At 45.9% G+C, this 24656-nt stretch overlaps 1 long non-coding RNA gene across 1 annotated transcript in view; it reads right to left on the bottom strand.

The window, feature by feature from the left end:
* LOC119704058 overlaps positions 1-24332 on the bottom strand; it is a 31796-nt gene extending 7464 nt beyond the window's left edge. The window contains exon 1 of the long non-coding RNA XR_005257829.1: positions 24145-24332. This is a non-coding gene — a long non-coding RNA (uncharacterized LOC119704058). The remainder of the gene's footprint in view (positions 1-24144) is intronic.
* Between the last annotated feature and the right edge of the window lie 324 nt (positions 24333-24656).

The following is a 24656-nucleotide window of genomic DNA, read 5'->3' on the forward strand; positions in this document are numbered from 1 at the left end:
TGCAAAACTCACTCTTTCCCATTTTCCTCCAAAGATGAGCACAGCTGATGGTGCAGGTACAAAGGAACCCAGTGGCACTGATGTCAGTGGAAAACCCTGACCCCCCACAGCACTTTGCAGATTCTCAGGGGCTCACTGAGCTGTGCATCACACCCGGAGGACTCAGAGCCCCCCTGACAGTGACATGACACCTGATCTCCCACGACACCATTTGCTTCTTATCCCCAATGGCACCTCCAGGTCCGTGGCTACAGAAAGTGATGAGGCAGCTGCTGCCACAGTCTCTGGGGGTAAGGAAGCAGGAATTGTGTGGATCAGGCCCACAGCCCTGTCTCAGATGTTGGCCAGCACCAGCTGGGTCAGGGGAAGGTGTGAGGCACCCACGTGAGGCAGCTGTGATGCCTCGCTGCAGCCTGCCAGCCTTAGGAAAAGATGGAAACAAATGAGTTTATAACCTTTTGTCAGCCTGGCCCAAGGATGTAACTTCACAAATATTTAGGTCAAATGGGGCACACCCTGTGCTGCACAGAAAGAGAAGGGAAGAAAACCCAGGGCTTCAGCTCACAAATGCCACACTCTCTGTGCTAGATAAGATAAGCTGGTGACTGTCACTTGCTATCACTGTGGCTGCTGCCCTGCTGGCTCAGCCCAGGAGCTGAAGGTGGCTTAGGACAAAAGTGAGGTGAATTCTTGCCACTGCAAGCCATCATTTTCATCATGACGGCCACAGAAAAAACTGTAGTTAGTCAAAGAAAAACAAGGATGAAAGTAAGCTAAACTACATTTCTCTCTGCTGATGTTTTTAAACTCAATACAGTTTATATGAGGCATTCACCAGAGGCAAAATCCTGCCTGGATTCATGGGAGTGCACCCACTTTAGCCATCAGTGCCCAAATGGTCACAGCAATGTCCCCACAAGCAGGTTCTAAAGGTGAAAACCAGGTACAGAGGCATGAGGCCCCTGTCCTGTCCCAGGTTCCTTCCTTATCCCAGTCTGCTCCTGGCTGGGACAGGAGTTGGTGAGTTCTGCCAGGGACCCAGCCAGAGCCAAGAACCACTGACAGCCACAGGCTGCTTCTTACTGTCATGACAGGTTTCTCAGGTATCACAGGAAGTATAACTAAGGTTCCTAATTAGCCTGGAACTCGGTTTCCTCATGGCAAAACCTGACTGGGATAAATCTCTGTCTCAGCAGAGCCTGGGGCTCTCATCCTGCTCATGGAAACGGGTGTCCACTGCCATTCCAATACATGATGGAGGGAGGATATAACCTTGCCACAGGGATTTGTCCAGAGCTGTCCTGAGGGCAGGGAATCAGGCTGGCTGCAGCTTCCCTGCCCTGCTGGTCCCTTCCCTCCACTGCCAATCCTGACCTGAGCACTGGGCAGGGCAGACAGCTGCCTCACCCCAAGGCCACGTGTCCTGTCAGCAAGGTGGGACACAGGCAAAAGCAGATGATAGCTCTGCTCTTCCACAATCTGAGCAAAGGGGAAGGGAAATCTCTTCTGTGGTTTGGCACAGAAGGGTGTACCGTGTCCTTGGTGTCCCCAGGGTGGCACCACGGCTGGCACATGAGCTCAGCAGCTCTGTGAAGGGGACAAAGGGCAGCTGAGAGGCAGCCTTGAGAGCTGGCAGCCTGGCCCACAGCTCTTTTCCTCCATCAGCTGTTCATCATTTGCCTCGACTGTGTTAATTCACACATTGCTCTCTCCCAGCTCCCATTGTTTCCAAGCAGGGCATTGTCATGGGGCCAGTTCTATATTTATGACAGGATGTCAGCCTACGCTTGCAGTTGCCTCCTTTGAACTGGATACTTTTACCTTCTATGTTGGCAAGGATGCAATTCAACAGAAAGGTAGAAAAATAAACATATGTTTATTTAAGACAACTCGGTTGTATCGAAACACACAAGTGGCACTTCTTCCTATTGGCCCTTCCACCCTCCCAGCCAGGAGAGCACAGGTTTTTTCATGACATAAACAAAAGATTATTTCCTAAGAAGATTGAGAGTTTCCTTTAAAGGAAAACAAAAAGGGAAAAAAATAAAAAAAAAGAAAGGAGGAAGGAATCTGCAGAATAGCCCTTAGGAAGTTGCAGCTCTAGAGGCCCTTTAGTCCCTCACCAGCAAAAGATATTTAAATATAGCATGGGCTGCCCAGAGCACAGCCTGAGAAATGCCATGTACCCAGCAAAGAAACCACTCTGCAGCCAGGGCCAGAGGGTGCCAGGCTTCAGGCTCATGCCCCTTGCCCTGATGAGGGCCCAGGATCTGCAGCCAGGCCTAAGAGCTGCATCTGTGAGTTGGCTGCTTCAAAAAGTTTCAATATGATTTATTACATTTTAATTTGCACACACAGCCTAATTTTTTATTTGGGCATCAAAGCAGTCAAAGCAGGCATGCAAAAGCCTTTATCCACTGAAAGATGCTGCCAGCCAACTTCAAACCAGACTCAGGATATGAAGCACCCACCTCCTCTGCCCCTCACCCTAGGACCACCAGGATGTCTCTGTGCTCTTCAGGAAAGATGATTCCAGGAGATTGAAACGCTCCAACCTCATATTCCTTGCAGTGCTTCCTCAAGACATCTCTCAGCTATGAATAATTTCTATCTGTTATTTCTTAGACAACCAGAGCTCTGTGAAGTTATGCTTGTGTGAACCCCCCCACCTTGCTGAGATCATGAACCTTCATGTACAAATGCAGCAGGTTAGAAAGTGGGTCAGAAACTTCTTCTCCTCAAAATAGCATTTTTTTGAGGCAAAACTAAAATTTTTCAAAGCCCAAGTGCCATTCATGCCTCATGGGTGCATCACATCCCTGTTTTTGCAAAGGGTGAGGAGTGAGCTGCATTTCCTCTGACAGGTTGTGATCTCCCCAAGCAGTGAAAAGGGTGATGCACCAGTGACAGGAATGGCTGGGAATCCACCCAAGCAGCCTGGCCACTGATGGGAACAGGGACATGTGCAGTCAGGACTGGAAAAGCCATGAATGGGAACTTCAAGACACAAATGTTTCATCCTGGTCAAGATTACTGTCATAGTTTCCAATGGGATCAGCCCACTTCCTGGACTGAATGTACCTCTTTCCCCTCCATCTCCCTGGAAAGGGGCTCACTGTGTGATGGTGGAATTAGCCAAAACTGGGGCTTCCAGGCAGAATGTGGGCAGCAGTGTTTTGTCCAAGGTTAGTTTGGAGATGTCCCCAGTCACCACAGCCTCCATCCGAGGCTGTACCTGCTGTGGAGCCACGTGGGGACTTTGTGCTCCAGGACACTCTGACCTGTCTCCCACACACTTTCCAGAGCACACACCAGTATTGACTGCATTCAGCTGTAATGAGAAGCTCTGAAATAACTCAGGCTCTCTGGCAAGGGACTTCTGTTGTAACAACAGGCTTTGGCTGTGGATTTATCTGCCATGGATCCTGCATCCCACACAGCACAGGGCAACTACAGCAGGCTGAGCCCTAGAATGCCATAATATTAGCAGAAAAGGCTGTAATTTGAAGACTTTCCCACAACAAGTAAGTAAAACAATCTCCTCTTTCAGAAGGCAACATACTTCTTGCACAAGGGTCCTTTAAAACAATACACAGAGCAGCTGAACAGGAGTCATGGGGGGAACCTCTCAGATCCACAGTTCATTCTCAGATTTAGCTGATAGTTTCTCTCTGACTGCCCTAATTCATACAGAGGAGCTCCAGGTTTTACTTGCAAATGCAGAAAAGGCTGCACATCCCACTGGCTGTTTCCTGAGCCATTTGCAAGGATAAGGGTACTGACATAGAACTCTCTACAAATCCATTTCCCGCAATAAGAGACTGGGAGACCATGAAAAAAAAGGTGAATAATGACATAATCCAGATATAAAGACACACCAGTAAATGGCTACTAATATATTTTGCAATTACATTGATAAGGCAATATCGAACACCAAAGCCCCACTTCTACTGTCAGAAATAGGCTTTCAATGTGCAAGAAACCTTTGTTAACCTCTCACCCTGAGGAAATCACTACTGATCTTCAGGGAGATGCACTACACAGAAAACCCTCTGTGGGTTACATGTCACAAGAGCTTTGGAAACCTCTGTCACAACTGTTGGGGGGGTATAGCACAGGGACAGTGACAAAAACCTACCTTTGTTTGATGCCTAAATCATAAATATTGTTAGTATACTGCAACAGACTAACAATATTTAATATTTAATAACTAATGGATGCTGCAGGTCATGACAGAGGCAGGAAGACCCAGGGGTTTGTGGATGGGATCACAGTGCCCAAGGAAAAACACACAGCCTATCCAGACTGAGCCTCCCTGTGTTAATTCTGTGCAGTGTGGCTCAGGAAAGGGATGTTTCTCAAGGGGAAAAGGGATCTTTTAGCACTGGGTTAAAGATGATTTGACTGTCCACAGGTGAGCTAGATGAGAAGATTGTAGAAAAACATTTCTCACTCACTTAAAGGATGGTTTGTGTTGGGAGAGACCTGCCACAGTCAGGTGGCATCAAACCCCGTCCAACCTGGCCTTGAACACTCACCTTTAACAGGGATTGAAAAATCATAATGCTTGGCAGAGTGCAAGCAGCAGAAACAGAGTAGGAAATAACAAGGCCCAGCACTTCTAGAGGGCCATATTTCACTGCTGCACACCGAGTTTGGAGCAGTGGAAACAACACAAGCTGCGCGGCAGGAATCAGCCACCATGGGCGCTCCTACTTCAGCGAGTGCTTCAGACAAATTTATGGCTAATCAGGAACATGACACTATTGTGCCCAGCCAAGTGCAGATGTGAGCTTGCATAAAATTTTCCTTATCATTCCTGAAAGGGTTGTGCTGCAGTCTGTCACTGTTCAATAAACAATTCCACGGCCAAGATCTCAAGCGCTGCCGCATCGTGTCCTGATGATCTGCACTTTCCTTACAGAGAGTCAGAGAAAGATGCAACAACAAACACACAACAAGCACGTGGCCACAGCCCTTTTGGGCTGATGGGTTTCCAAAAAGGGGCAAATGTTGATTACTTGTGTGTGTTATTTTGCCTACAGTGTTAGGAGTCGTCCAAAGTCTAAAAAAAACAGTGAAAAATCTCCCGCTGGATTCACTGGGCTTTGCATCTGCCTTAAGGACATTAGACAAATTTAAACTACCACCTAAGTGTTTTGGAGAAAGACAGACAGCTAGAAAACATTCTAATTCACCAGTCTTGTGATTGTGCTTTATGTTTTTGTTAACAAATTTTCTTAGTTATTAAGAAAATAGATTCAACAACTGGTCCACTGAAGTTTCCTCTTCATTTTTTGTAAAAAGGAGTTGCTGGGGTACAGGTGCATTGCCTTTACAGCCATTTTTCCTGATTTCACATTTTTCCAAGCCCTTGTTTTCCCTGTCCCTCGTGTGTGGCTGGTCACCAGTCTGGCTTTCCTGGGATGCCACACTGAGCATTCCCCATTTAGACACAGGGAGGGGCAGGACAAGTCATCTGGTGATTTTCATCCTGCAGCTTTAACATGAAAAGGGAATTGGGAAAAGAAAAGGTAGCCTTTCTCAGGCCATATCCTGCAGCAGCCAAGGACCCACCTGGTCCCTGGAGAGCATTAGAAAATCCTCAATTTTTCAATCCTCCTCATGAGCTGCCTCACATGGCCCCCGAAGAGCAGGGAAGAGCCAGAGCACAGTTAACTTCAGCTAGCTACTCCCTAACTCTCACAGCTCCAGTGGTCTGCTCCAAGTGCAAGCAGAGAGGCTGCCCAGGGCATCCATCAGCCCTGGGGCAGGGAACAGAACCAGATCTCCCTTCTCTGCACTGCTGGAGCTTGAACTGACAGGAGAGGAGTCAGTCTTGGAGGGCAGGGGCAGAAAGGCTTCTGTTGTGCTGACCCCATCTCACCAAACTCCATCCAACCAAAACAAAATAATTGCCTTTTGCCATGGAGGAACAAACTCAACTCTTACAGGGCTTAAATCTCTTTCTACGCTTTCCTTCTTAGAGAAAGGTCCAATGCCAGATACATGGAGTGGAAACTTTTTGTGGATGATTTCAGAGACTCAGTCTGGAGAAAGTTAGAGCTGTATTAGGAATATTTCTCTACCCTGAAAGTTTATTCAGCTGTAACTCTGAAAGTTATGTAAGGGAACAAGACAAAATTAGAATATTGGATAAAAATAGAACTAAAAGAAAAGTTCATCTTCCTCCAGCATTTTGAGGCCACTTTGGGGTCTTTTCTGGTTCTTCACCTAAAGCAGCCCTTGCTCTAAGCTGGCATCTGCCTGAATGCCATGGCATTTGCAATGCCCAGGCTAAAAGCCACCTAGGATGGTAACAGCCTGGTTTCACATCCATTTGTGGCAATGTCCATGGCTGTGCTTCCCAGCCCTCAGAGCTTTACTACAGAGCTGAAACCCAGGTCCTGAGAGTGAGTCAGCACCGAGCTGTCAAACCAAGCTGAAACCTCCAGGAAGCAGAATGTTCTCTCTGCATACTTTTTGTACCACTCAGTACATTACATAAACTCCCAACGGGGAGAGCCATAGCAATGCTTGGGAAGGATGTATTTATTCCAGCAGTAATTCTAGCATTTAAACTTTCTGACAGCTGCTGTGAACAAATATGCAATAAAAATCAAAGCCAATTCAAAGCTGGTATTCAGAGGTGGGAGACTGCATAAGCATTTGGGTTCTGGGCCATGCTGTGCTTTGTTTAGCATTCAGACAGTGTAGAGGACTGCAGCATCTCTTTTCCACACTCAAGTCAAGCCCAAGTCACTTTGGCTTCATTTTCCAAGCTTGGCTGTGTAAAGCTAGAGCTCTGTCTTCCATTATCTGAGCATTTGGCTGCCTTGGTCTAAAACATGACTGGCCCATGACAAGCAGCTTGTAGGAACAAGGAGTTTGAGCATCCTCAGCTGCTCCAGTTCACACCTTCCCTGCTGCTGCAAGCACCAGATCCTCTGTCAGAGACAGTGACCAAGAGCTGAGGCCAGGAAAAGCTCCAGTCACAGGCAGGGCCAGTCTGTCAGGGCCCTTGGGTATGCACACAATGCTCCTATTCACGTTCAGTAGAAATAAAAGTAGCCTGTGCTGCAGAGGTCCTGATTCCATCCCGGAATCACAGGAAAATGTAGGTCGGGAGAGACCCCTGGAGGTCAGCTAAACCAGTCTTCCACAAGGACAAGCTGACACTTTTTTAGATGAGCTCATGATGACAGACTATTGCAAACCTGAGTCAGGTGACACGAGGCCAGGAGAGAGACCCTACAACCACCCCACGGGCTCCTGGCTTTGGGGAGTTAGATGTGACTGGCTCACTTAGAGAGATTACATGGGATCCCTGCTGTTTACAGCACTCAGGAGGGAATTCCAACGATTCCACCCTCAAAAGAGCTAAAAGTGTGGTGTGTGCACAGCCAGCAAAGTGGTTCTTGGAGCAATCACCTCTCCACAACTGTGCACTACACCCTTCAGTAGGGTACCCTTTGGAGGGTCTGTGTTATCTGCAGGGGTAAATAAGGGTTCATACATGAGAGTCTGGACATTTTGTTGAGTGAGATATTTTGTTAAGTTGTTTTTGTTAAGTAAGACATTTTGTAAAGGAGGTTTGTACCATACAGCCACCAAGATGGACAATCTGACCCCTTGCTTTTATTAAATCCCTTCTTTCATTAACAGAAAGCATCAAGGTTATCATGGTGCTTATGCCAGTAGTCAAATTAATTGGTTTTCTAGAGAGATCTATAAAAACTGGTTTCAGGACCTGCCAGGACACATGCACTGCAGCTGGTCAGCTGTGGAAAGACTTTACTATCTTTAACAGAAAATGCCATTTTTATCTGTAATCTTCTGTTACTCTTTGTCTCAACAACCTGTGAAAGAAGAAAGAATTTGTACAAGATCTCTTACTGTTCTGAGCTGCCTTGCCAGCTTTCAGTACTTCTGCTGAGCTGGTTGAAAGAAAAATATACACAGCAGAAAAGGATCCGTCAGTAGAACAGGGAGGAAATTGCATCCTGGAGCAGAGAAGGCTTTGAGTGATGTTGTCTTCAGTCTCCTGTGAAGCCAGGAAATTCATGACCCTTTCCAAGCCTAAACTTTGCCCACCTAAGCTATCAGACCACATTATAGTTTCCATCAGTTTTGCTCACTTCTTCCCTTGATCTGGCTCTTCCCATGATGCCTTGTCAGCTCTCCCTTGTCATTTCTGCCTCCTCTTGGATTTCCAGTATTTGAGACTGGGGCTGTTTTATCTTTACAATACATATTAGCAGAATCAAATAACTACACCAAAAAAATCCTGGAAACCCACAAAGGCAGCTGACTTATCGCCTGTGTCAGATTTCAAAATTCTTTGCAATTTGAGGAACAAAGGTCCCGGTTGAAATGTTCACAGTGGTGTGTCCTCTGGGACTGACATTGCTACAGAAGCTTCTGGAAGAACTGGATTCATCTGTGGTTTGGGGCAAGATAAGCACAGCAGGTGTATTCCCTGTCTCCAGCACCTTGGATCCTCTCCAAGCTGATTTCCATCCTCCCCATTCCAACAAAACAGTGATCACAGGGGTCACTGATGACATTTTCTTGGCCAATTCTCTATTTTTTTCCACTTGGGCCTCTGTTTGTGACACCTTTTCATCTTGTCTCAGCTTTCATGACCCCCTTCTCCAACATTTCTTTCCTGGGGATGTTTTGCATATTGAGCAAATGAAGGGACCTTCCCACTGGTAACTGGATTCAAATCAAAGAGGGGTGGGGGTGTAATTGTTTGTCATTTTCTACTTTGAACCAAACTGTCATAGGAACTTCTAACGGTGTGTTCTGGATTATCAGCCTGAAAACAGCAGAGTGATCCCAGACCCACATTCTACATGTGATTAACCTGAGGGACGGAATAGACCAGCACTGGAGGTACAGTTCAGATCTCTGCACTTGCTGTCCTTGCTCCAGGAAGCCACCAGGTTGGGCCAGACTATTGACCAGAGGGAAACTCCTTCCAAGACTGAGCCTGCACAGCCCGTTCTCAGCCAGGAAGGAAGGTTTTCCACTCACTGCAGGTTCCAGAGCCACATCTTTGATCAAATGAGACAGCTCAGAGGAAAGTCTGGCAGATACCAGCCACAAAAGTAATCCTAAGGGACTCCCAAAAACCCCTAAACTGCAAAGTAAGTTTTCAAGGAGACCAGATAGTAGAGGAATGATGTGCAAACAGCACAAATTCACTCAGCAGGAGCTGAATGGCAGTGACACCCAGCCACCAACATGCTGATGATCACAAAATCACAGAGCAGGTTGCAAGAGACCCCAAAAGACCATCTGGTTCAAGCTTTGATGGGAAAGGGAGCCCAGACAAGACTATGTAGCACCTCAAACACCTCCCTGGGGAAGTTTGGCTGATCCTCCTCATGATTTTTTCTTTTTACTCTGTAATATTTCTTTCTTATATCAAGATGATGGGATCACCCTGCCAACTAGGAAGGCCTTTTCCACTCCCTAGGATTTATTACTGACAATCCAAACAGTGTGAGGGATTGTCTCATTTTTCTGCTGCTTTTTCCTACTGTCCATTTCAAGGTTGTGGAGCAAGATCCACCCAGGTGCAGATGTCAAAAGCAGTATTAAGAGGGTCATCTCTGGTCACAGGCAGCTCTAATTGCCAGAGGTAGTGGGATGCAGCCTTTCCTCAGCCTCACAGCACAGCACTTGAAATATCCTGTAGGATATTTCTCTAGGATACAATGCCAGCTACAGCATTTCTCCCCTAATTTTTGGGAAGAGGGCCAGGCAATCACCACAATTAGTCATACATTCCAAATGCAGTCCCCATTCTTGGTTTCAGCCTCATGCCTGTCCTTATGGTTAAGGATGAGGCTACGATCTCCACCCCAAAGAGGGTCTTTGCCTCGTCACACACTATCAATCAGTCTGGCTCTCAGTAATGAGGAAAGATGCTTTCCTTCCTTCCACCTTCTATTTGGACCTTCACCTTCCCAGTGGGATCGTTTTACTGGGTAAAGGAAGACAGAAATAGACAGAGAGAAGCATGTCAATATGTGCATTGAAGAGGAATTGAAAACAAAACATAATGAAATACCTGAAAGCACAAGGGAATTTGCTGGAAACTAGAGGAGAGAGGAAAAGAAGCAGCTATCACGCCTTTTACTGCTGCACATGGAGTTAGTTTTGAAAAGTTTCTTCTCCCTGTCCTGCTTTCCTCCCCCTGCTTGCCCAATCCCCTGGGGAGAGGAAGGTAGAGAAGGTATCATTACAATATTAATCACCTTGAAAAGGGTAGAAACCCAGATTTTAAAACCACTGCAAGAGGGAGAAGCGTCTTTAGGGGAAAGTTCAAACAGCTTCTTTTGCTTGAAGACTGCTGGAAACAATATGGCAATCATTAGTTTCTCTCTCCCCAGTTCAGGGTCGTTCATTTAATTCACACATGATGAACAACAGACATGCACATAGGTCCAACAGCAATATTAAGGTTGTCTCTCTTGCCAAGAACCATGCCACTAAAAAGCACATGTGTGAGCCCATGGGGGTCTGGAAAGGGTTAATGGGCTGCTTGGGTCTTCTTCTTGCACAGAGGTAAAGGAGGGACAGCAGTTCAGATGGAGAACGTGCTTCTCTCTCTTCTCTATCCATGGACGTGGTGAGATGAGTTGTCTGGGAGGGTGGAGGAGCCTGTCACCTTCAGCTGAGCCAGCTGCACTCACTGTGGCTGTGGCAAAGGCTGCCTGGAATGCATTTGGAAGGACAGCATCTGACCTGGTGTGGAGGTACAAGAATCATCAAGTCCAGCCTGTTTTTTTGGGTAAATCTTGAAGCCTGACAAGAATGTTTAGCTTAGGCTTCACTGCCCAGTGTTGAATAACTCCAGAAAAACTGGGTCATTTTTCACCCTTATGTGGGAGCTATCTGTGGTGACAGCCACCCTTTGCTCCCCTCAGACAGGGTAGACTTCCAAAATGACAGCTCCCTTTCTACATGGACCAGCAAACACTTGGGGCAGTCTGCAGGGTTTTCAGGACAGTCCTGACTGCAGCAGCTGGCTGTGCACTCTGCAGTAGAGTTAAAATGGAACATGTCATCCAGCCAGAGAGTCTCCCGTCCTCTGACAGATTACTACAAAAACAGAAGCTGCTGTCTGACCTGAATTCTTTCTTACATCTTCCCAGTGCCATGTGCTTGTTCTCCACACAAACAGTCCGTGCCTCTGAATTCTTGGTGTCGTTCTGACCTGGAGCAGTGAGCCCCGCAGTACAAAAGTGATTTGATTTTAACCAGAGGCCTCTGCACACTGGAGGAGGATATTTCCCACACTGGCCCTGGCACTGTCTGCTTGGTGACCTTGAACAGGTGATGTTATCTTTCTTCATCTCTTTGTCAAACAGAGACACTGGCACTGGTGACTCCTGTAAGACACTTTGAGCGATAAAAAGCCAGGTGTTGACATTATTGTGCAGCGAGCGTTTACTCTCATCTGCTTTAAATCTCTGCCTCCTTCATTTTCGTTGAATAACCCCTTTGTTCCTGTATTATGAAACACTGTAAGTAGACTCACAAGTGCTCACAGGAGTGAAAAGTGGACACAGACGGATGGTGAGCCCCTCCTGCAGGGCAGGACTTCCAGGGGTGAAACCCCAGCCCCGTCAACCCCAGTGGGAATGCTGCCAAGGAGGTGACTACTTTATTGCTGATTCACAGCAAATGATAGCAAGAGAAGCATTTCATAGCATTTTCTAATCTGCTTCTTGAGGGTTTAGTCATCCCAAAAGTCACTATGAATAAGGATTACTCTTCCCTTTCAACAAATTGATCTCTCATGCAAAACTCTGCCCAGTTAACGATTTCTTCACTGCATGGTGGGGGTTTTTGTTTTTCTGGTGAAGTTACCACCATCTGTGGCCAAACAACACACTCAAGCCCAGTAACCTTTCAGAAAGATGACAGATGATGTCTGCTGCTCATTTCATGTGGTTTTTGCCCAGTACGGTCTCTGAGGAAAGGAAGAAGGTGCCAAAACTGAAATAAGAAAGATAACATTGGTAAATGTCAGAGCTCCCTGGTGAGTGCAGGGATCTCAAAGACTTGAGAATGCTGAACAGATGACTCACTGGGAAGGGTTGCCACACGTCCTGTTTTTGACAGATGGGACACTGACTTATTGTATTTAGGATCCCAATGGCATTATAGTAGCATCTAGAGGCCTTGATAGTGAAGGTGATGACTTTTGGGGCTTTGTGGGATAGAAATTATCATGCAGGATGAGGAAACTGGATTTAATGTGAAACTTTGAGGCCAAATCCTTGCGTGACTATTTTGGAGCTGCTTACATCCTGGGCCTGGTTTACATGTGCTGAAGGGCATCTTCCTTGCTGAAAAGGGAGATTTTGTCATAGTTATACATGCAAACATACCAGTTCTCTGTTGGAATGTTATATATATTTTTTCCCATTCCTTGTAGAGCCTGCTACATCTTCCAATCATTTGGATCCACACTTCACACCTGTCCTGAGCTTAACTGGACAATGCAGAGATTTTGCCTTAGTCCCATGGACAGATTTCAGAATTGTTTCTGTTTGGGTCAGTCCAAAACCAAGTTGTTTTTGTTTTCTTTTATTCCTGGCATTGAAAGATATGTCATGTTGAAAAATTAGGTATCATTTCCAAGTGAATGGGCAATGTATCCTCTATGTGAAATGCTGAAATCACAGTCCAACTTTCCCATATTTCCCTCTCCATTTTCAGCCAAAACCACTGGCTGAACGCAAAAGTCCTAAATCCCACCCTATTTCTAATTGAGTTCACTATTCAACAAATAAATAAAGGCATGCAGCTCCAATGTAATGATGCTTGTGATGACATTTTCCACATGCTGCTCCAGATCTCTCTGTCATTTATCCCACCACGAGCTGGTGTAATATACCCTACAGCAGGATGAAGAGTTTGGAGTCTGCTACTGTCTGTGAACTAAAGCAGACCTGGAGTGAAATCCTGACCTCAGACAATAGCAGCTTTGCCACCAGCAGAAGTGGGACCAGTTTATCAGCCCAGGATTTCTAACTCAGGCATTAGAGGCTTGTATTTTTGACAGTTTTAATCTAGAAGCTCTGAGCTCGCTACCATCATCTGTGGGTGTGATTACATGGGCAGACAGGATAAAGCTGGAGTGCTCATAGTATTTCTGCTCCACTTCTGCTCCCAGATTTGAATCTGTCACTCAGCTGGTCCTGTCCAGCCAAATAATTGTTCTTCTGGGGACAAAGTCCCACGGCGAACACACCCCAGAGCCCTCCCATTAAACATGGTGCTGAAGGAATACTAATTTGTCCACTTCCCCCTCCCCTTCTTATCCAGTTGAAATAATAAATATTTTTCTCATGATTTATTGGATTTCAGTTTGTTGAAAGGATCCTCCAAACAAATGAAGTTTTAATGGCAACAAACACCAGCCGTAGCGCATTAGAAAATATAAACAGCAGCAGAGACCATTAAACAAAAACCACTTTGGATACAGCTGACACAGTGCTCAGCAATCTTCACCTCCCGAGGCCAGGGCCCCAGACAGAGGGTCACAGAGAGTCCCTCACTGGAAAAGAAATTTGGACGGATCACGGATTCGAGTCCTTTGGATGCTGAGGGCTGCGAGAGAGATTTTGAAGTGACCAGTCCAGACTTTGGGCTGCTCAGGACTATAGGCAAGACTTCAAACATTGAATCCCAAAATGGTTGAGGCTGGAAGGGATTTGAGGGACTATTTAGTTCCAACTCCCCCTGCCCTGGGCAGGGAACTTTGCACAATGATCAGGCTGCTCAGAGCCCCACCCAGCCTGGCCCTCACGGAGGGATCCATTCTAGAGAGGAAGAGCCAAGGCAGCCCCCACACTCTGTTCCCTTCCTTCTGCCATGCCCACTGCACACCACTTTCTGGGAGCCCAGTCCAGCCCTCCAGCTCCCCTCCTCTGTCTTGTGCTCTCCTCCTAACAAAGGGGCTCAGGCTGGAGTTCCATCACTGCGTGGATCCCTGCACAGCCCCTGTGCTGGGGCCAGCCAGCACTGCCTCACAGAGGAGCAGGTTGCCCTGGATGACCCTCCCTGCAAGAAGGGCTGATGTGCACCTCTGCAGGGGGAAGAAATTTGGGTCATTTTATCCTGCTGTGGAAGATGGATGCACCACCTGTGCACAGGTGAGAGGAGTCAGCACAGGCTCGGTGCCACAGAGCAATTGTCACCCCCTCCAGGGCACATCCAGCGTGTTCACAGCCTGTCCTGTCTCCTTCTCACATCTGTCACATCTGTTTCTGTGTGGGTAGAAGCAAGTGAAGTGGTCACAAAGTGAGTTCTGTGTGCCTGGGTTTATTCTCAGTACACCCCTAGTCACTCCCCTGCCCTCCCATCACACCAGCCAGCAAACTGGTTGTGCAATCACCCTTAGAACCAATGCTGTCAAAACAAACACATCCCTCAACTGCTTCTAGCAGGATGATTTTTTCCTGACTCATTTTGACAGTATCAGAGTAGAGAGTGAGTAGTGGCATGGCTACATCTGCATGTTGGAGCCTGGAGCAGGGAGAGATCAGGTGGAGAGACAAAACACTCTGTTCCTTCAGAGAAATCACAGCAGAGTCCAGGCTGAAAGGGATTAAGAAGAGTTGTCCAATACAACATTTGTCAAGACAAGTCTTAGGACGTTTCTGGACAAATCCTGAGGTCTAATCTATCCACAGCTTTTTCTTAACTCATAGATGCTATTCAAAACAGCCTTGATGAGTGCACAGCTGGGTTTGCCACCTTTTATTCAAACAGGGGAAGCATGGACCAGTAATGTGTTCCAGAGACTGGAAATCAGGATGTTTTGATTTGAGATAAAGTACAAAACATGTGTGAGTGACCAAAGACACCCGCCTGAGCCTTTCAGGAAATAAGTGATTTAAGACATTTTACCATAAGAGCAAGAGTTTACTGTCAATAAACCATTGTTTACTGTCTACACAAGAGCTGTGGCTACTACTTTATTCAAACATTCATATTTTGTCTACTTAATCCATTCCAAGTCACTGCAGACAATTTCCCTTTCATCAGCCGGGGATGCCTGGGAAAGGATCCTGTCTGTCTATACAGAATCCAAGCTGCACCTTGACATTCCCAGCATGTCCAGGGCTCCAACCTGCCCCTCCAGCCCTGCATGTGCCCTGACCTGAGCAGTCACCTCTTTCCTCCTCCCTTTCCCAGCTCCAAGGGCAACCAGCAGGATTCATGAGGCACTTTTCCAAGGCCATGAAATGAAGTCCACCTTCCAGGAGTGTGGCCCCTGCCCATACAGCTCATGCAAACTTCACACTTCAGCTCATCTCTGGGGCTCCCAGTCTAAACCTACCTAGTATCAGCATGGTTCAGATGCCAAGTAATGAAAAATAATGAGTTTCATTTAAATAAAAACAACCCTAAAGCCCACAATAATCCACAGCAAAACTCTAGTTCTACTCCAACCTGTGGGCTCACCGTAGAAAGGCTGAGCCCCCTGGGAAAAGTCATAATCCAGCTGATTGTAAACCACATACCAAACACTCACAATCAGATTTATTTCATGGTTTAGAAAATCACCAAGTCATCACTACGAGCACCACGCTGAGCTGTGTACTGAAACACATCATAATTAAACTGCAGCAGATCAGAATTGTTCCAGGAATGAACAATGTCAGGAGCACAAAGTGGCCAACGTGGATTTGCGAGAGATCGTGCAACAATGGTTACAGGGCAAAAAACATTCATTTGTTTGACTTATGGGCACATTAATTTCATTTTTAACTAAAGATCAGGGATTCAGGCTAAGGAGAAGGCAGCAAGAAGGATGAGGCAGGTAAATAAAGTTAATAAAATAATCACTTATAATAGCAAGGGAGAAAAATAGAGAAATCAAATACATTGGCTGAGGAGGATGTAGATATAACCAGAAACAGCTCAAGGTTCTGTGATGAACAATCCCACACTGGTAACGAGCCTAATCAAAAGCCCATCAAAATCAAGGTCTTTCCACTGACTTTGCCCTTCGTGACTGCACGACAAGCAAAACTTTTCCCATTACAGACTGTCTGCCACAAAATCTTTTCTGTTTCTCTACACATTTTTCCACTGTTCTTAATAAAGTAATTTTCTTACATTATGTTAATATTTAAAAAAAAAAAGAGAAACCCTTCATAAATACACAATCAAGCCTGAGGTAATTTTCCTAAAATAATTTTTTAAATAAACTGCTCTGTACAAACTTCAGTCACTTGAAAATGCCCTTTGAAACTGAAGACTGTGGAAAAGTTAAAGAAGTGATTGCTGATAAATAGTTCCATATGATTTATCGAATACAATATCCTTCCCCCCACAACAGAGTGATTTTTCAGATCTTAGGGCATGGACTTGTTGCCTGCTAAGAGATGTGTGCTGAGGTTTAATAAGGTATTTATATGCTAAAGAGCTTCCTCCTATTCCTGTATCAAGCATCAGCAGTATTCTCCTAAATAGAAATATCCCTTAGGATGAAATTTAGTTAAACTGGTGGAGTTGTATAGAAGTGACATCTAAAAAATACTTTAAATGTTCCTCTTTGTTGTTGGAGCAGGAAGGATGCCCTGCTTTAGTTAGATTGTGGCAACACCCAAAAGTTTATCCTATTAGATGTAATAAAATAATAACATCACATTTAGATGTCCAGCTAAATTCCACAGAGATTTTCCTGGGGTCTGAGGGAGAATGGAAGTGATCACTGCCTGATAATATGATCAAACAGCAGATGGAGAGCTTTTGATGGTAAGATTATAGGGTACCATCTCTAGATAGCAGCTTGGAGAAGCCAGAACCTCCTTCCCTCTTTCAGAACAGGTACTGTCATTATACTGCACTGGGCCTTAGGAATATGTGATCTGGAAAGACTCAGTGTGGAAAACAATCCCAAAACCAGGCACTCTTTAAGCTTCTCTCTATTGCACCATTGCCTTACAAAGCCCTTGGAACACCTCCCTGGGTGAGCTGCTCAACTCAGCTTTAACCCATGCAGAGATGCCTCACACTGCCCTAAAAGATTAGCACTTTCTGCCAGAAATCACCCATGTTGAAACAGATCCCTGTGCAAATTCCTCAGGTGTGACCATCCTCCATCTCCTGCCAGAGCAGCACGAACCCATGCATGGGAAATGCACGAAAACAAGCGGAGCAGGACCCCAAACTTTGTGCTTGGGTTGGTGCTAATCATGTGAGGAGCTGGAGTACAAGGACTCCAGACTGGTTTTCTTTTGGACTTGTGTAAACCAACAGAGGCCTGGTGTCTGCTCCATGAGGGGACAGGCCACATTCCTTGGTAGGGTGAAATCATGAATTAACCCATGTTAACCCAGCTTTTCACAGCCTTGGATGTGGCCACAATCCCCAGCCCCACTCGGGCAGAACGTGGGCAGGAGCAGAGAGATCCATCTGTACCCATTTGTCAGATGTGAACTCAGATATCTCCAGAGTGCTTGGAAGGACATAAAGAGTGTTCTTTTCCAAAAGCCTTGGCAAGGAAACGGCTGGGCTGAGCTCTCTGAGCTCTAAACAGGAAACAGGTTCTTCACTCTCAAGTGGCTCAATGAAAAATATCATCCATAAGTGACAGTAATGCCTGTGCTCACATGCAGCCAGTGATGCCAGAAATTCAGGTGAGAACACACGAGAGCCCCAGAGGCAAAATACTTACACTGAGCAGAGTGGGGCAACTGAGTTCAGGCTCCCCTGCATCAGCACAGCTGATATCCAGCTGCTAGGATCTTCCAAAGGTACCAAATTCTGGGCATTTAGGAGAGCCTGGAAGGAAAAACGAGAGGGTAGCGAAAAATACTGCAAGTGTTCACCCTAAAACTTCCAGAACTACAACCAGCATAAAAACTCTTTATATAGGAAGACTGGATAAAGGTGCATTTGGATGGGGAACATTGTCTGATTGTGCCACACGTCTCTGCAAAGTCACATAAATGTCCCCAGGTGTCCCAGTAGACCCAGGACATGGCTGCAAAGTGCTCTTGCAGCTGAAAACGGGGCTCTGGAATGAGGTGATCTTTAAGGTCCCTCCCAACCCAAACCACTCCATGATTCTGTGGACAGTAATGGTCACAGGGGTGAGGAAGAAGTCAGCCCAGTATGAACATGTGGAACTCCCTCACATGTTCAGTGTTCTGGTGTTTGTGATAGGAAAAAAAGGCTGAGTGTGGGTGGGCTGAGAGTCCCCCGCTCCCACAATGTGGAAACAATAAATCATAGGGAGCCCTGGAGAGCCACCTGTGATTTTTAAGTGTGAAAACCCCTCTTTCTCCTGACTCCCTCATTCTGCCTTCCATCCTATTCTCAGCCTAGCACAGGTTCCTTGGGAGGGATCCCACAGCCCCCTGGGCAGGGAAGCCCACTGGCCTGAGATAAGTGGGTGAACCCCTCAGCTCCTCTCTTGCTTGGTTTTAGTGGTTTGACTCTTGACCCCACACAGGCTTTGACTTGGTGTGTGTAACTCAGTCCCTTGACTGTTACACCACCATGTCCTGCTTTGGCTATCCCAGATTCCCACGACACTCAGCCCATGCCAGGAGTGTCACATCTTTCAGCACCCCAGTCCTGCTGCACTGACTACAACAGGCTTCCTTTGAGGCAGCTCCTGTCTCACCCTTCCCTGGCGCTTTTTACTTGCCTCTGCCCTTCACATTTCTCTTTCCTCCCAAGATTTCCTAGTGGGGACTCCTGAAAGTCCTAAATGCCCAGCACAGAGCAGGGACTGGGGAGTTCATTGATCCCATCATGGCCAGACTTCAGACAGCAGTTTCTGTAATTCCCCTCTGGAAAAGGGGTCACCCTGTTGATTTATAAACTTAGGAACCAAATGCCTCTCTCAGGCCTGGTGGATAAACAGGCCCAGTCTCCCCAGCAGCCTTGGAGAGCTACATATGGCAAGCAGAGCTTCACAAAGGCTTTTGTCCACATTTCCCATCAGGCAGACTCTAGGAAGACAAACTGTGGCCAAGGTTACCTTATCAGTGACCCCCAGCCTCTGGCCCTGCCTCAGTAGTCCCCAGAGGTCCCAGCGTCCACACACAGATGCTCTCCCCTGCCAGGCTTTCTGTCCTGGGAAACATTTCAGTCCTTTTCTCTGGGAAATGGGGGCTGCCGAGCATGGAATTAGCAGCATTAGCCTCAGGGGCATACCCAGGGGGAGGATATTAACCTGAAATTAGACATTTTTCACCTTTTCTTTAGGCTGTAGGCTTTTCCAAGACAGTTTGGTCTCAGTGCCCAAGGAGGAGAATGGCATCCCATTTTCTCCATCACCAAGAAAAGCAGGAAATATCCTACTTTTCCTGCACAGAGGAGCCAGTCAGGACAGGGGACAGGGGACATCACCCTGTGCACTTCTACAAGGAATAACAACCTTTCCTTGGCTCTCCTCTCTGCCTGCCCCAGAAGAAGTCTGCTCTTGGTTACTGCTTCCAAAAGCCTCCTCTGTCATCCTTATAAATATGAAATATGTGCTGCTATGTTTGCAATTATGGATGTTTAAATGAAATCTTAATTGCTAGAAGAAAGTATTTTCAGTCATATTTACACTACCTAGAATGAGCAATGACAATCCATATTATGTCAGATGTCAGAGCGTTTGTTATTGTTGCTGTTGTTACTCTTTTGACCAGCTCATAAGCTGTAATTGAAGCCATTTATAGAAAAAAAAAATGCACTGTAGTCTTTCTTCTTCTCAGTTTTTGCAATAAAAATCAACAAGCTAAACTCTGCCTTAGGTACAAAAGAGTTAATGTGAAGAATAACAGTGGGAACCATGCTCTTCTCAAAGGGATATTTATTTGGTTTTAAAGAACTCGTTCTTCATGCAAAGAAAATGAAGGTTGGAAACAGAAGAGAAACATCTGCCTCCTCCAAAGTTATGAGAAACCTTTTTGCACATTCCTAACCTTTCTCCTGTCCTTTTGGCCAAAAATCAATTACTTTTCTTTTAAGGTAGCATATTCATATTGGGCAAGTGGGCAACCAGCACTCAAGAATCACTCTTCAGAGAGAGACAGAAATGTGTTCACTAAAAAGAAAGGGCAGAATATATTTTCCTTCTGGGAATAAATTTTTCAGTTACCAGAGAGAGATCTTTCTGGATGAACGATCTGACCTCTAAGACCTTGGTAAGGCACAGGATGGTCGCAGCAGGTACTTAACTGCTTCAGGTTTTGGTGCAAAAGCCAAGGAAATGTCTTTCAAACCCTTTGGACATAATTTGCCCACTCCTTTGGATGAAAGTATTTAGCAAAATGTTGATTTCTTTGAGATGGGTGTTTATCTTAGCAAAAGATTTCAAATTTTTACCCATTTCTGCTAGGACTGGGAGTGGCCCTAGCGACACAGGTTTGAACCCTGCCCTGAGTCATTTGGGCTACAGTGTCCACTTAGATATGACAAGAAATGTGGAGGAAACTGGACACCAGCTCATGTTATTTACTAAATTCTATGGCCTTAGCCAGTTTGGCAGGGGAAGACTAGAATAAAAGACTGTTGAGAAATTCTAGCATATCCAAAATGTATTACCAAAATATTTTTATGCTTTCAACAAGTCAAACTGAATGGATGTTTTCATTTAATCAAACTGCTTTTCCATCTTTTCAGCCGCCTTTCCTATCTATTTAGAGGCATTTTTCTTGACTGGCTGAATACAACTGTAAAAACATCAGACTAAAGCACTTAAAGACACCAAATAATGCTTTTGAGAACAGGTAGCTTTACAGAGTCCAGAAGGAAATAGCTGAAAGCTAAAATGTTTAGTTTATTCTGCAGAAGTGGGGCATAATGAAAACAGCTGGAAACAATTTCGATGGCAAGCTTCTTTTATACATCTCAACATCTCCCTAACCTCAGCATTCACCTTGAGTACAAATTGCCCCGGCAACTTGCAGCCCAGGATTAAGAAACTATTGCTTATTTAAATACAGATTTGCTGGGGATATCCACAGGAAATTTGAGGAGCTACTTGCTGAATGCAGACCATTGTTGGCGTAGCAGCAGCTCGGAGCAGACTCCAGCAAACCAAGCACAGTGTGCAGGGCACTGCACAAATTTTGGAGGTGCCCTCCTGTGCTCAAATTGCCATAATTTTCCACGATTACTACATCACCTAAGCACTCAGATCTTCATGTTGAGTTAAAAAGCTCCTTTTTCCCCCAAATCTGTCCCAACCCCATGCAGCTAATACCCAAAAAAGGGCTGAAATCAGCTGTAGCAGATGGGAGCTGTGGGCACAGAGGTGAACGTGACTGGTTCAAGGTTACACAGGCAGGCTCTGGCAGGGCAAAGAGTAAATCCACATCTCTGGCACCAAAGCCTGTGTCACAACCAAACCCAGTGATTCTCTCTGATCTTGCTTCTCCCTTGCTCACATAAATATTTGCATGGCCAGAATAAAACCACATTGCATTTTCATCCCCTTAGGAAAAACAACAAGCACTTAAAATATTTCTGCAGTTTCCCCCCTCAACCTTTTAAAGGAGTTGGTGGGGAGAATATATTTTTATTTTTCTTGGCAAAGAAGAAAAGAAGGAGCAGCCCAGGTGGAGTCAGACTCCCTGAAAGCCCTTCATTCTTCATCTCTGCCTGCCCTGGCATCACTGCAGAACAGCACAAGCACAGCTTGAGACCCAGTTCAGGTGAAAGGAGCAGGTCAGCAGCAGCAGGAAGGTTTTTGTGAGTGAGTCACTTGAAGAATTTCATGGGAAAGTTGTGCAATCCATGCTGGATTACTCGTGCCAACTACAGTTCACTTAAATTGACCCACATCTGATTTCAGTACAAGCATACACTGGATGTCCTAAGCAGGGCTGTCACGGAGGATGAACGTGATTAATCCATGCCTCTCTGTCCTTCCCAGGAGCAATGAGAACAAATCACTCCCTTGAAAAACCATCCAGAGTCATCTCTGGCTCTGCCAGAGGAATTTCACCTGCCTGTGCCAGCAGTGTGCTCAGCTCTAGCACAAGAACCAGAACATGCTCACATCCACACGGAACAGCACAAGGTGGAAAAACCCCACAGTTTGCTCTGAGCCTGCCTGACCCCTCTCCTGCGAGGACAACTGGTTGGTTTTGCAGGAAAACCAAGCCCCCATCCCAGCAAAGAGAGGTGGGAGAGGTGCTTCCCTCCTGCTTCCCTGTGAGGGGCAGAGGGGGAGAGGGAAGGCGTGGATGTCTTCAATATGTTTGCCCATTTCAGGTCTTTATTCCTAACACATGTTTCTTCTTTTATGCAAAACATGTATCCTCTGTTTTCTGTCTCCTTGATTTCATTTTAAAATGCAATATTTTTATGGCATGAAGAGATAAAGATATGAGGAAGGGAGGGAAAGTGGTACAAAAAGTAATTAAGTGTGGTGGCTGGTTATCGTAATGCACTAAAGACGACCAAAACCATTCCCTTTGGAAAGGGGGGCCATTTCTCCTGCTGATATGCACAGGATTTTCACAGCTCCCATTAACACAACTGGAAACTATCCAGGTAACACACTTGTCTCAGTCAAAGATTAGACTATCATGTCTGAGAGGAATGGAAGCCTTTCAGAGGAAGAAGCAGAATCACCGCCGGATCGCTCCAGCCTTGTCAGCCATTTGTTTAATTTATATTTGTGCTCTAAAATTCTTGTATTAATACATGAAGGTTCACAACTGAAGCAATAATCTGCTTTAAGGAACTTTATTGAGTGCATCTCTGCTGAACAGCTGGGCAGAAAGAAGTCCAGGGAGGCCCTGGAAGTTCTGCTCTGGAGTAAATGGGTCACACAGTTTGGTTTTTAAAAAATGTGCTTTGGAGATTTCTGAGATTTCAGGATATTCACATCTGTCCATTGATCCAGCCCCTGGGGTAAAGACTATGGCACATCACTTCCAGGATGTTACTGTCCTCTGCTGTCCAGCACATCTGGTACTGCAGAAGTTCCCACAATTTGAATATTTTCTTGGAAATAGAAAAGTCCAGGTCCACAATTTTTTTTTTTTTTTTTTTTTTTTTTAGGCATGGATTATACAAAAGAACCCAATCTGAAAACTGAGATCAGGCTTTCTCAGGGAAAGCACTGCAGGCTGGATGGGTGTGATACCACCCTCCCTCCACAGGACAGATTCTTCCTGCCAAGCTGCAGGCAGCTCCCACTGGGAATGTGCACCTGTATCCATGAGCATCTTTGACTCAGGTTCAGTCCAAGGCCTCCTACACTGGCCCAGACCTTGAGACACCTCAAAAAGGCTCTGAGCCACCCCGATTCCCTCTGTGCAGGCGTTTTTCAGCTGCTTCTGCTTCCAAAAGCAGCATAACCAAGAGCTTGCTCAGTACTCAGAAATCACCCTGAGCCATGAGGGTCTGCCAGACCCTTCTCTGTGTCATCTCCCAGGAACCTTGCTGAGCTCAGCATCGCGTCCTGTCCATGCCAGGAAGGATTTGGGAAGCACTGCTCCCCGCATGCCCTGGGCCATGAGCACGCTGCCAAGCACAGACAAGCACCTCGACCCCGGTGATGGAAGTTAACAAGAACTGCAACAAGCTGGGACTCCTTTCCGTACTAATCTGGTCATAACATTAAAACAAACGATTTCCGGACTGCAATTATTGCACCTCGTAGAGAAATTGCACAACACTGGAATTAACAACTGCTCAAGTGCATTTAATTACTAACAGATACCTTTAAACTTGTGGTTAGGAAACTGTTAGCCATTCCCAGAGCATGTGCCCCACCATCCAGTCCTGCTCTGAAGCATTTTCAGAATCTGCTGATCCATAAAACGTACCATTGGAGAAGGTTTGTTTTGGCAGGGGGCTCGGTTTTGTCCAGCAAACTAATGGTGTCCGTTAACACACCATTACATACCTCGTTAACATACTTGGCAACTGGGATTTCCCCTCAAGAATACAGAAATCGTGTGTAAATCATAATTATTGTCCGCCTGGCAGTATCAATCATCACACATAAGGCATTTGTTCTAATTCTCTACCCACAAAATTGCTCCCTGCAAATGCAACTGGGGTTGTTGTCCTTGCCCACGGCACCTTACAAGGAAATCACTGGCCCAGCCCACATGCTGTGAGTTTGTAACAAGCAATTCCTACCAGGATGCAAAGCCACGGATCAGGATGGACTTAGGCCATGGGCTTTTCTGGGATGCCTTTGGGGAAACCTTGCAGAGCAGGTTCTTTTATTAGAGGGGACATCACTCGATTTTTGAATGAGTCCAGCTCCACGCTGTGACACCCAGGTTGCAAGCTGGGCTTCAGCAGAGCTCAGAGCTGGTTCTCTAAAGCTCTGCTGAGAGTCTGGCACTAAGAAAGGTGGCTGAGAGGTGACAGCACAAATTAGTCCTTCTTTAAGTGTTTACACAGAGGGTTTGGTCCCCACTCCCAGAGCCGAGATCCAGGACTGGTGGGTAAGATTTCATTCCTTGAGTTGATGCATCTAATCACCTGACAAACGTTTTCTCACATCCAGAATCATTCTCAAACATTTAGAAAACACAGCAGAGATAAAATAACAATGCCAACAATGGCAGCAGATGTGGCTGCCAAGGAACATTATCTGCTTTATGGTTTATGACATAAACTGTGATAGAAAACACTTGCAGCAA

Source organism: Motacilla alba, chromosome 8 (assembly GCF_015832195.1).
Source record: "Motacilla alba alba isolate MOTALB_02 chromosome 8, Motacilla_alba_V1.0_pri, whole genome shotgun sequence".
NCBI classification, from domain to species: Eukaryota; Metazoa; Chordata; class Aves; order Passeriformes; family Motacillidae; genus Motacilla; species Motacilla alba.